A 14,016-nucleotide genomic window follows, 5' to 3' on the forward strand; every position below is an offset into this window, starting at 1 on the left:
GACAGTCTTTGGGTGATTACTGATCTGTTTTCGAAACAGGTGCATCTTGTACCCTGTGCAGGTATCCCTTCCGCCCCGAAATTGGCCAGCCTCTTTGTGTCACATGTCTTCCGTCTCCATTCCTTTCCACGCAAAATAGTCAGGGACAGGGGTTCAAATTTCGTGACCAAATTTTGGAAGGCTTTTCTCAGATTGGTCGGAGTAGAACAAGGACTGTCTAGTGCCTTCCATCCCCAAACAGATGGTCAAACCGAATGGGTGAATGCGGTGTTGGAATGCTATTTATGCTGTTATGTTAATTACCATCAAGATGATTGGGTTTTGCTGTTGCCTTTTGCTGAATATGCTTATAATAATGCGGTTCACCAATCCACAGGGTTCAGCCCTTTCCAGGTTGTCCATGGTAAAGAGTTTGGCCCCGCTGGTCATGTTGATGTTTCTGAGGAGGAGGGGGGAGCGGATGTGGCCGAATGGGTACATTCAATTCAAACAACCTGGGCCATGGCTGGTTAAAAATCTGGAGTGAGCCAAATGGCGTTACACGGCTCAGGCTGACAAACATCGTTCCCCCGGTAAGGAATGCAAAGTGGGGGACCTTGTCTATTTGTCCAGCAAGAACCTACGATCCACCCGCCCGTGCGATAAACTCAGTGCCAAGTATGTGGGTCCATTCCCCATTTCCCAGATTATTAATCCATTGGCTATGGAACTCTCCTTGCCCAAGTCTCTATGAAGAATTTATCCTGTGTTCCATGTCAGTCTTTTAAAACCGTATGTTCCTTCCCAAAAATGGCATCCTGAGCCACAACCCGAAGTGCCTGAAATGGTGGGGGGGGGAGGAGCATTTTGAAGTAGCTAAAATACTGGATTCTCGCATTCACTATGGTTCCCTTCAGTACCTGGTCCGCTGGAAACATTTTAGTCCTGGCCAGGTTGAATGGGTGCGCGCCTGTGATGTCTCCTCCCCCTGCTTAGTACAAGAATTCCATGCCGCCTACCCTCACAAACCCACGGTGGGAAGGTGAAGGGGGATCTTTAGGGGGGCAGAATGACAGGAGCAGGCCATGAGGATGGTATGCGGTAGTGCGATTGTGCTGCTTCCAGGTGCTGTTGTGCTATTCTGTCCAAGGCCAGTCTATGCCCCGTGTTTAGTCTTCATAGATTCCCATACTGTGGGAATCGCCAAGTACTCCTTCCTGCCTCCTGGGTTGCCTGGGTAACCAGTTATCTCCTTATGCTCTTCCATATATGCTGTGTACCTTGCTTTTGACCCTTACTAGTGTCCTTTTGAATATGGCTTCTGAAACCTGTCGATTCTACCCAATAAAACTGCTTTCATGGATTGGTTGTCTGCTGAAGTCTGTTTAATGGGGCCGCAGGACTAGAGCTTACACCTGCATTCATTTCTGTAACCAGAGGGCTGAAATTCTACCTTCCCTTTCACCCCCCAAAGACAGCTGTAATTGTTGACATTTCTGCCACAGTGTATAATACCACTCATGTGTCTGTATGAGGCGACATGCCATATAATCAATCTGACCCATCAAAATTCAACAATAGGACAATTTTGACTCTCACACATAAATATTTGGTTTCCACCCCCAAAATGAAAAAAACTTTGACATATGCAGCCAGTGGGATAGTAGGAAGCACAATATATTTGCTACTATATTCTGGATTATGTTGAAGTATATTAAAAAATTAGCCAGATGGGTGATAACACTCCCAAAAAATTGTGTGTTCAGGATTTCAGGTTTCTTTTATGAAAAGAGTTAAAATATTTCATTTCCCATCGCAGTTGGGCCCTGTGACACTTTAATAATGCTGAGCAGGAAAGTTGAGTGGTAGATACTGTACAAATATACAAATAGAAATTCAAATACCAGAGACAAGAGATGTACATAAGTGATAACAAGGTAAATATTGACAACTGTGGCCTTTACAACTGTAGCAGAACAGGATATTGGTAGGGAACAGCACAGTGTCACCAAGTACCAGTATGGCCTTGCTATGAATTACCTCCTGCTACAAGTGTTATTTCAGATATTACATTTTCTACAGGTTCATGTAAACCATTTTATGTGCACTCATAAGTGTAACAGTGTTTACTCTATGGAAAAACACTTGGGTAATTCATGTTCTACACTTAGAATGCAAACGCTCTGTAATCTGTATATATTATGTAATCTGAACATAGGTATTTAATATCACCTGTTTTGGATAATTTTTCACTAACCCGGAAGTGACGTGGGCGTGTCGTATGGGGTGCTCGTGCGTGCTGCGCCAGGCGTCTGCGCACATCGCGCACCGCAGCCACGGCCCTGCAAAGCTCCCGCCGGTGGAGCTACGGGGCCTGGCAAGACTACTTGCTATAGCAGGAGACCTGGCAAGCCTAGTAGGCACCAGGCAAGTAAAAATGGGAGGAAAGTCTGCCCTTTGTAAAGATGGGCTGACCCCCTTGTCCAAGAGCAGCCTTTCCTCTCCTACACTTACCTGGCTGTCCTGAGACGGTAAAAAAGCTGATGCCAGGTTGCAGTGAAGCCCCTGGCCCCTGATGGTTGCCTGATGCAGCTCTGGGCTAAAGCTGTCGATTCGGTTTGGCCCGAACCGAAAAACAGCTGAATTTCCCCTGATTCAGCGGTTTTTAGTTCGGGACGAACCGAACTCAAAAATGGCGGGAAAACGGGGGAGCCGAATTCAGTGAGTTCGGGCGTTCACAAATAAATTCGGCAAATTCGGGGCGCAGCAGCATAACCGTCATTAAGCAGCATTCTCCCCCGGCCAATCGGTGGCCAAGCTGGGTCTTCTTCTGGCCAATCAGTCAGGATTGAGTACTGGGGGAATCAGCTGTTGCGCGGCCCGGCCGGGAAGAGAAAGAGAGAGAAATCCTCGTGGGGGGGTGCGTGTGCACATTCGCTTCTTTCCGTGGCTGCAGGGGGCACATTTTTGGGGTAGAGACCCCAAACATTCAGGGGAGCTTCAGACAAGCCTTCTTAAGAGACCCCCCAAGTTTTGTAAACATTGGGTCAGGGGGTCCTGAGATATGGGCTCCTTCCCTTTTCCTTCCCCCCTTTTCCATTTCCAGGGCTGCAGGGGGCGCTTTTTGGGGGTGCAGCCCCCAAACTTTCAGCATAGCTTCAGACAAGCCTTCTTAAGAGACCCCCCAAGTTTTGTAAAGATGGGTTCAGTGGGGGCAGAAATATGGGCTCCCCCCTTTTCTCTTTCTGTGGCTGCAGGGGGCGCATTTTTGGGGGTGCAGCCCCCAAACATTCAGCATAGCTTCAGACGAGCCTTCTTAAGAGACCCCCCAAGTTTTGTAAACATTGGGTCAGGGGGTCCTGAGATATGGGCTTTCTCCTTTTCCCTATTGGGATGAATGGATCACCCAATCCTGTATGCATCTCCAGAGCGGCAAATCCAAGGCAAAACCTCCCGTGCTTAAACAGAATCGTATTGGATTACCCAGTCCTCCCAGCCCCTCCTGATGGAACAGAAGACAGCCACAGTAAGACCCCTTTGGGGGCTTTAATCTATAATTTTTCTCCTGTGTGTGTGTGTGGGGGGAAGCAGAGTCTGTGTGTGTGGGGGGAGGGAGCAGTTTCTGTGGGTGTGGGGGGGAAAGCCAAAGGGGGCTTCGCCCGTTCTGCCTGGGGTGTGTGTGCCCCCTCGAGTCTCTCTCTCCCTGGTTTGAGGGGGGGCTTCAGTTGTGTGTCCTCAGGTTTTCCCTCATTCATAAGATCGGTTAGGTCTATTTTGATGCTTGCTCAAAACTGGTTTTCAAATGGTTACTTAAAGAATGCATTTTCCTGGTCCTGGGTCCGATGCAAAAGGGGAAATCCCACCCCCTCCTGCTCATTATGCATAGCTAGCTGCCTCTGTCCCTTTCCATGGTTTGCAAACTCCCAGGTGTCAGGTGTTGCTTTGCATGGTTACAAACGTGTTGCTTTGCATGGTTGTGTTGCTTTGCAGTTGTGTTGCTTTGCAAACTTCTTCGCACCTGCCCCACCCTTGCTCCCCGCAGCTCAGCTGTTTGTCGGGGCTGAGTGCTTTGTGCGTGGGCGGCAAGCTCTGCTCAGAGATGCACATTAAGGGTGGGGGACCCCTTTCAGGGCCCATATCTCAGCCCCCCTGACCCAATCTTTACAAAACTTGGGGGTCTTGCAAGAAGGTCCTTTGAAGCTCCGCTTAAAGTTTGGGACGTCTACCCCCAAAAATGCCCCCCCGGAGCTGCGGAAAGGCGCGGTTGTGTTTTTAATGGCTTTATTCGGCCGAATTTTTTTCCCGAACTTTGAATTCGCACCGAATTGCAGGGACCCGAAGCGGGGGAGTTCGAACTTCGGCATATCCTGAATCCAGACAGGCTAAATTTGGCCGAATCCGAACTATACCGAATTTTTTTTTTCAACAGCCCTACTCTGGGCCTTCCCAGGCTGGCACAGATATAGGAGGGGCCAGGGAAATTAACCGACATGCCCCCAAGGAAGCAGCCGGCTGAACAGCAGTTCCACGTTTCCATTCAAGGTGTAGGTATTTCCAGCTATCACCAGAGATGGGAGGGGGTGGGTTATGAGAGCCAATATGCTTCTCGCAAGCCTCTCATGAGGAGCAATTCTCCTTGCGAGTAGGCAAGTAGGCAAGCAGCCCTGGCTGGGTTATTGCGCACTTGGCAATAATGCAATAGCCTCTCTCGTTTGTATTGCTGTGGTCATTAATGCCACACAAAGAAATGTATCCTGTAGTGTTACTTGAATTGTCATTATGCCTTTGGAAGAAGAACTCTTTTTCCTTCATAGCCCACTATGGTTTGGCATATAAAGTGACAAATTAGCTTGAAAATTCCCTGTTTCCATGAAAATGCTGTTGTTGTTTTTTAAACGAAAGCAGTTTTGTTATTGAATGCCAAGCAAACCATTGTGTTTATGGTTCCATGTCTGGAACTCCATGAGATTGTTTTAAAAGAATATAATTTGGTTGTTGCCTTTGAGTGTCCAATTGCAAGAAAAATTACTTATTTGCTCTGTGGTTTTTTTCTTTTTTTTTAATTGGCCGAACACAGTGGAGAGCATCTCAGAATGAGGACTCTTGGATATTTTCCAGCAAAGTCTGTAAACAAAGAGGATCAAATGTCTGGGCTTGGTATTCCTTCTATTGGAAGATTTGATGTGCTGAAGTACATCAAAGTATTTCATTACGTACAGTATAATCCCCGCTGTTTCATTAACCTGAGTAGGAAATGCATATTGTAAACATGATAAACCACTTTCCCCAAGTTCTAATGAATTGGAAGTCAAGGGAAGTTATTTACTAAGATTCTAGGTTGGAAAGTGTTAATCAAGATTTTTGGTTTTTGCATCACCTATTCTTCCTGCCTATATTCAGGTATCTTGGACTAGGCATTCACCAAATACCAGCTATCTTGCTGGTGTCAAAGTATTGTGACCATTTGGCATTGTATCTATATACTAATAGACAAGCCAGTCAAATCTGAGGATACAGAAATCCAATTATTGGAGCTGTGAACAGGCAAGACAGATATTTGTACAAATGTGAAAAGGGCCCCAGGTTTGCAGAAAACACATCCATACACATTGGGTTTTAAAACCCCCAAAATAATAAAAGGTACACCTGTAGCTTTATGGTAATTTATGCATGGGAGTTTCACCTGAGGCTCGTTGCTTGCTGGACCCAGACTTTCCTGTTGGGAATCTATGCACCATCAGACTCCAAGCTCAAATCAAATCCCCGCCCCTTTAAATGCTGCTTTGTAATTGGCTTACTTGTAGTGCTTACTGTGAGAAAAAATCCCCCCCAAACCCAATTGCCACATAAAAAAAGCATTTTAAGAACAAAACAACAACAACAATGGAGCAATCTGAAATGAAGGGGGTGGGGAGAAACCCAAGCCTTGGATTTAAAAAGCTTTTCTTCTCCTCAGAAAAAGCTCTGAGGAAGCAAGAAGCAGGAAGTATTTGAATCCTCGCCTCTGAACAAGCTGCTTTGTAATTGGCTGTGAGAGAAACCAACCTTGCATGTCCAGTACTTTGCCTTATGCATGGAGATTTTACCCAGGCTTTGCTCAGGGAAGATGGAAGAGTCAGGTAAACAGAGGAATGGGAAGACCTAGACATTGCAAGGGCTGGGCATGAGGTCATCTCTAATGGATGGAAAACTCATGCATAACTCCAAGGAACAACTGGGACAAACATGAGTGAAAGTACCCATGAATAAATGACTAAGATCAGGCTAGCCTGTGGCATCCAGGTCAGGAAGAATGAATATACAAAACAGTAAAAGTGATGGGATCTTGCAAAATAAGTTCTGCAAACAGGTCTTATAAATAATTTATAGGAAGTTGCAGAATTCAGTTCTTCGTGGTAGAGAATTTGGATTGCATGGGCAAAGGATTTCAATGTATAAGATACCCAGCCCTGATTCTATGTCTTTCAAGTCCATGCCAATTCTATCTAAGATTTTTATGAGGAGAAACTGAACACCAGTTAGTCAAGAGAGTTCATGAAGATTGCTCAGGTGATGCCATCCCCTGGTTTTCTGCTGCCATTCTGAATTATTGGCCAGGGTCCTAAATGCTCCCGAAAAGGAAAAGTTCTGTGGCTGCCAGAGTGAAGTAAAAATTCCATTACTCTAAATTAAGAGCCAGATGAATGATAAGCAAAATGGTGCTTGCCCCAGGGAAACAAAACAGACATGCCTTCTGACACGTAGCTGCCTGACACCCATTCAAAGTCATGACAAATAGACATGGCACAAATCCCATCATATGTTTTTTTTTAAAAAAAAAAAACAGTGCAAGAACGATCAGTTCTTTCCCTTTGCAATGGCACTTTTTGTATCTGTCATGCTAAGAAAGGCTCACTGGATCATATCCACTGCTGATGCCAAACAGATGCTTGAACTGGAGGTTTGTTTGATTTATTGTTATTATTATTTGTGATATTGAGAAAATGGCCACTAATTGCTGGGAATGTAGCTGGAGTTGTGGTGCCAGCTGTTCTGTATCTTTGTAATGTCTAGGGTCGCCAGGTCCCTTTTTGCCACTGGCGGGAGGTTTTTGGGGTGGAGCCTGAGGAGGGTGGGGTTTGGGGTTGGGAAGGGACTTCGATGCCATAGAATCCAATTGCTAAAGCGGCCGTTTTCTCCAGGGGAACTGATCTCTGTCAGCTTGGCAAGGCTAGGCTGTGTTTTCTCAGTTGCCATTGTGGCTCCAGCAGAAATCTATCAGTACATCTGCGGTACTTCCGTTCTTGTCTCTCCCTTCCTCATGCAGGGCCTTCAAATCAGGGGGTTGGATACACGCTGCTATCATCACAATTCATGTGAAGCCTGAGTATCCAGATTGGAACTGTGAAAATGTATAGTTGTAACAGAATGTTGCATCGTTATTGTGTACTGTTTTGAGACAAGAAGGCATATATATAAGAAGAAATTAAAGGACATGAAGAAGTCATCAGACGAAATGGAGCTAATTTTCTAGAGGACCGTCTTCACCTCAGCAGTCCAGTTTGGAGTGCTTTTCTAATATAGTTTTGTGGATATCCCTTTGGAACGTTATAATAGCTTTGGAATTTAATGGACTTGACATTATACTTACCTGCTGTACATAATCCCCTTGTGGGTTATTACCCTGGGTACTTACAGTTGTCTTGCTGTATATTTGTCAATTTCAGACTATTAGATGCTTGCATGTTAATATATAACAGTTGGTAATTTAAGGTTGGCCATCTGTGTTGATTTCATTTGTTGTGTTATAAATCACGACTCATGTGGCAGTTCATCGGCATAAAAAAAAACCTTATCTGTGCATGTTTAAAATTGATATATTGATATTACCTTGAAGAACTGACTCCCAGATTGAACAAATGAATCCCAACTCATATAATAATACATCATTTTAGGATTTTTTTTTCTCTCTTCTAGAAACAGGATTTGAGAGTGCCACCAATGAAGATAGCAGAACCACAGAAGAAAATGGCAGGTGTGTGGGCAGGACCTTGGCAGGCATCACAGAAAATAAATGGTTGAGGGTGGGTTAGGGCTGCCAACCTCCAGGTGGTGGCTGGCCATCTGCTGGGATTACAGCAGATCTCCAGGCATCTGCGATCAGTTCACCTGGAGAAAATGGCCCCTTTGGAAGGTGGACTCTATGGCATTATGCCCCATTGAAGTCCCCCTGCCCTCCTCAGTCTCAACCCCTAAAATCTCCAGGTATTTCCTAACCCAAAGCTGGCAACCCTAGGGTGGGGAAAACTAATTTTACATAAAAGAAAAATATGCACTTCAGGTGCATTCTAGTTAAAAAAAACTTGGCACAAAGGTGGTCTAAGAAAGCAGAAAACAAACAAAAAAGCAAAACCCTGATCAAAACTTGGGAGAGCAATAATTAGCCAAAAGTGCTGTGAAGAAACATGAAGAAAACCCGGGTCAGTTGGGAACCTGAGCCACAGGAAAAGCACCAAGTAGAAAAGGTCATGTATATAGGTGTGAGATGCAGGTGGCAATGGTTGTAAAGGATATTGCTATCTTAAGAACCCGCTGTCTCTCCAAAGCAAGAAAAACTAGTCCAGTTTCCCAAGGATCTTTGGGAAGCTGTTTCCCAGGCTAAAGACTATTTTTTTCCACCACCACTGGCAAAGTAGTTTGTACAGACAGACCCCGAGGAATGGGATATCATCATGGGACATCAGTTGCATTTGCATTCCACACTTCCTCTGTGTACTTTAGATAAATTCATACAGGCAAGCTGTTTCTAGACTGTACCACTTCAGTTCGTCACCCTCCCATACCAGTTCCTCTTTCTTTGCATGGACTAGCTGCATCCTACAAACACACCAGCACTCCTGCTTTTCATCTTAGAAGCAGAGGTGGCTCTGTCTTCCAGCTTTTTTTATTTATTTCAGTATTTATATCCTGCATTTCCATGTAAACATCTACAAAGTGGTTCATAAGTAAAAGGTTTTTCAATTAAAAGGTCTAAGTGAAAACGATAAAAATAAGTATGCATTAAGTAATATGCAAACTCAAGTGGAAGGATAATAAAAATCAGTAACACAGTAAAATGCTATCATTCAGTAAGACTACAGCAGAAGCATATTAAGATATTTTTTTTTGCCTGTCAAGTCACATCTTACTTATGGCGACCCCTGGTGGGGTTTTCAAGGCAAGAGATGTTCAGAGGTGTTTTGCCATCACCTGCCTCCATGTCATGACCCTGGTATTCCTTGGAGATCTTCAATCTAAATACTTGCCAGGGTCGACCCTGCTTAGCTTCTGAGATCCGATGAGATCAGGCTAGCCTGTATTTGTCTTCTCTGTGCTGTGATGATGATGATGATGAAGAAGAGTTGGTTTTTATATGCCGACTTTCTCCACCATTTAAAGAAGAATCAAACCAGCTTACAATCACCTCCCCTCCCCACAACAGACACCCTGTGAGGTAGGTGGGGCTGAGACAGTGTGACTAGCCCAAGGTCACCCAGCTGGCTTCATGTGGAGGAGTAGGGAAACAAATCCAGTTCACCAGATTAGCCTCCGCCGCTCATGTGGAGGAGTGGGGAATCAAACCTGGTTCTCCAGATCAGAGTCCACTGCTCCAAACCACCACTCTTAACCACTACACAATTCTAGTTCCCACATGTGTCATCATACAGACTAATAGACACAGGTCTAACCCTTTCTTAGCGTTATTAGTAGAACACATGTTTTGTCTATAAAAAATGAGAAGGTCCACAACTTCTTGCAACCTCAGTAAAAAGAATGTCAAGTAGCGAAGCTGGGAAAGAGCTCTGCCTGAAGCAATGGACAGCTGCTTCCAGTTGAAATAGGTAGTATTGGGCTAGGTGGGCCCAATGGTCTAACATAGTAAAGGCAGCTTCATGTGTTCAGTACAGCAGGTACGTGCCCTTATGCTGCTGTCCATCATGGATCATTTCTCCTCTTTTTCTTCTTCTTTGCAATGGATGCATCTTGGTTATCTGTGCTTTCTCTGCCTTATCCAAGCACTACAGTGGTTATGAAGGCTGCATTCTTTGCAGCTCTGTGACTCATGGAGAAATGAGAAACACCAATACTTGTAAGAAGAAAAAACAAGAAACAGAGGAAATTCTGTACCAATGCCAGAAAGCGGAGCCACACAAACAATAAAAACAAATTATTAAACTATCTCACAAAACAGTTTAAACAAGCTCAGCCAATAAATAGTAATTGGGATCCCCCCCCATTCCAAATACATTGAAAACAAAATTAGTAAAGACAATTTTTGACTGGCATCTTCTGCAGCAGCAAAAGCTTAAAACGTAACAGAGAATTGCATCTTCTGACAGTATTTGGGAAAAACAGTTGCAAAAACGGTATCGATGGGATGTGTGGGAGCTCTTTGATTCTAGCATCCACAGAAACTTTTACAAGGTGATACAGTATATTGTTGAGATATGTGCTTATATTGGCAATATTTGCAGACACATGCTGAGGTTTATGAGCTTTTTGATATATGCTGTTCTGAATACTGCCAGAAGATACAATTTTCATTTTGGGGTTTAGTTACTTTTTAGCTACAGCACGGAAGATAACAGCAGTTGAAATAAGTTTGGCGGTTTCATGCATGTAAATATTTGAACTATTATTGAGTGGACACAAGAGAACCGACAATTAGTTGTTTGATTAACTGATTTGATTTTAGCAATTTCATAAGATATTGCTTAATGTATTAATTAATTGCATTTTATTGCATGTATGGATCTGCCCTCTTTCTGGTATTGAAACCTGGAACATAAATGTCACAAGTAAACGGTTAGATACTCTTGGCTTTTCTACTGGTGAAAAAGGAAGGAAGGATTCCCTCTGGCCACCATAAAAAGCTATGCTGAGGACCACAGACCTGCACATAGAAAAGCCACATACAATTTGGGCAGTAATTAAAAGAGGGATTAGAAAAGAATGAGTGAAAACGTTAGCTGGATCTAATCCCCTGAAGCATAACAGTGGAATCAATCTCTGTGTTAATAAAGCTAGTCCTACACACGGCTGATTTAAAAAGCCGGGCCATAGCCAGTACAGTATAATGCTTGAATGAAATGTATACAGTTTCTCACTGCAATTATCTAAATGTTGTCATATTGCCTGGGAAAGAATGGATAAAAGGAAATTACCGTTTCACTTGCCATCACCCCTCTGATGACTTTTGGTCTTTGTTTGGATTATGCATGCCATTTCCGACCCTCCTGCGTTTCCCTGCATTTTGCCCGCATTTTCAAATTTGAGATAAAACAGGTCCCTCAAAACATGGGCAAAACGTGGGGAAATAATCCAAACAAAGACCCAAAATCATTGGAGGGGTGACGGTGAGTGAAACAGCCATAAATAAAAGATCGAAGATATCAAAGTGGTTGGAAAACCTAGTGATACCATCAAGGATTTTTCTATAAAATATGTTTGGGTAAGGGGTACCCAACCATGTTGAGCCTGTGGGCACTTCTGGAAGTTTGAGAACAATTAGTTGCTATGGAGGACATAGCCAACCACAAAACGGCTGCCATGAGCACATGAACACATGAAGCTGCCTTGTACTGAATCAGACCCTTGGTCCATCAAAGTCAGTATCATCTACTCAGACTGGCAGCAGCTCTCCAGGGTCTCAGGCAGGGGTCTTTCACACCACCTACCTGCCTAGTCCCTTTAACTGGAGATGCCGGTGATTGAACCTGGTACCTTCTGCATGCCAAGCAGAGGCTCTACCACTGAGCCATGAGATCTGGGGCCAATCACAAAATGTTGGGATTTTTACAAGGTAACTGTCATGCTACATGAAGGCATAAAAGTGGTGCCCCCTAGACTCTTATGAAGTACTTCCTGCTCCAGTGAGATGGAGGAAAGCCAAGACTGGCTGCTTGTTTTGGGGGAGAACAAAGTAGGCATCAGAAAACACATTGGCAGCCACAATGGTGCCCACGGGTGGTGCTCACTGGCCTATATAGTATTGTGTAAGAGGGGAGTAGACATGTTTATGGAGGAGAGGGTATTCATGGCTACTAGTCAAAATGGATACTAGTCATGATGCATACCTATTCTCTCCAGGATCAAAGGAGCATGCCTATTATATTTGGTGCTGTGGAACACAGGCAGGATGGTGCTGCTGCAGTCTTCTTGTTTGTGGGTTTCCTAGAGGCACCTGGTTGGCCACAGTGTGAACAGATTACTGGACTTGATGGGACTTGGTCTGATTGTCAGGCCTGCTTTCCACTGCTCTCAGCAGCCTGTCAGACTGAGAATGTTTTGGTTTCGGTTCCACCTGGTGCATCTCAAGCCGAGCCTGCTAACTGTTGAATTCCTGTTCCAGCGCTATCTCCCATGGGAACAGCTCCTCATTAGGAGGGGGTTGCCATGACTCGTTGTGACTAATGCTTTCCCATATAGGCCCTGTACTGTGCTACCAGTTCCCATTCGTGCCAATTTACCTGTTAGCTCTGAATACCTGTAGGTTTTCTAATAAATCAACTCTCTTTTGGACTCTTCATCTGTGGATGTTGTTTGTGGGATCACCACGGGGACAAGTGCTCACATTTTGGCACGAATCGGAACTGGTAGCACAGTACTGGTAGCACAGTACAGGAACTGGTAGCACAATACATTTTGGCAGGAATCCCTTCTCTATTTTTTACCTGTGGCTGGAGCCCCGGAGGGTTTGCCTAGGTCCCTGGTGGGAGTAGAGACAGCGCTCCCTGGGTAGAGGGTTTCTGGCCGAAACCCTGGAGGGTCCTGAACCTTGGCACCCTCCGTTAGAACAGTCGGATGAGTACCCCGACGACCCTTCTTTGCTGAATGACATTCTTGCTGAGGTGCTGCGGACAGACGCGGAGATCAATCGCCTGATTGTACTCATTCAAGTTCAGTGGCGTCACCTGGCTGACACGACACCCTGGACAAACCCTGACGCGGATCAAAGTGCCCAGCACGACCTCCGAATACTGGACAGTTTGGTGGAAGAAGTTCGACTGGTGCAGGAGGATTTAGCAGCCTTGACCCGTTTGTTAGAGGGGTTAACTGTACGTGAGGAGCAACAAGAGCCGGTAGCGGCCCCGCTCCGCCCCGCTCCATGGCGGGAACACGGGCGGAAGAGGTCCCGATCCCAACTGCTCCTGATCCCAATTTGTGCTTGAAAGAAGCACGGGATGTAGCGGCCCGGATGGCCTTACTGTTTGTAGGACTGACCTCAGCCACGGCCACGGTGGCTGAACTCACGAAGCGTTAACGCCTGAGTTTGGAGCAGACACTGCTGCTCTGGCAGTTTGGGTTCAACCGTTATTGGACCTAAAAGATTCCTCTGAACTCCTTCTGCTTCTGGAGCAAGAAGCTCTCCCGATCGTCACCATGACAATTGCCTCCAAGCTCGAGGCCGACCAAGTGCTCACTGACCGAAAGCGAGCCGAGGAACAGTTGCGGGCAGCGGATGCGGCGGCAGCTCGGGCGCGGGCCGAGAAAGAAGAGGAGCAACGTTTGGCCACCACTCGAGCCCGCACGGTCACGGACGTGCATCCCAAAGACAGCACAGGATTCAGGTTTATCCCCTCATTTTTCCCGACTTTTGGCCCGTCTCGTGACGCGCACGTCGGCTTGCAGGTCGCTTGATCGAGCCGGACTACTCAGATGAGGAGGACCTGTATGGTGAGGAACCCCACTGGGCTACTGATCTCCAGGTCAGCCAATCCCGATGCACGGGGGGAGCTGGGGACGAAATGTGTCTCTTGCGGGGCCAGAACCGGGACTTGACTGATAGTGTAGCCCATCTGCAGGACCAAATGGAGCAACTACTTCAAGAAAATGAACGTTTACAACGAGCTCAAACTCCCCCAGTCCAACCGGTGCCAACTCAGCCAACTCTGTCGGCTCCATGACCACAATTTCCGCCGCTGAGGGCACCACTTCTCCCCCCTCTGGGACAACCAGCCCAGCCGCCTCCAAGACGTCCAGCTCAGTCGGTCCCAGGAGCACCGGTTTTGCCGCCCC

The sequence above is a fragment of the Euleptes europaea genome, chromosome 4 (assembly GCF_029931775.1).
Source record: "Euleptes europaea isolate rEulEur1 chromosome 4, rEulEur1.hap1, whole genome shotgun sequence".
In the NCBI taxonomy this organism is placed as follows: Eukaryota; Metazoa; Chordata; class Lepidosauria; order Squamata; family Sphaerodactylidae; genus Euleptes; species Euleptes europaea.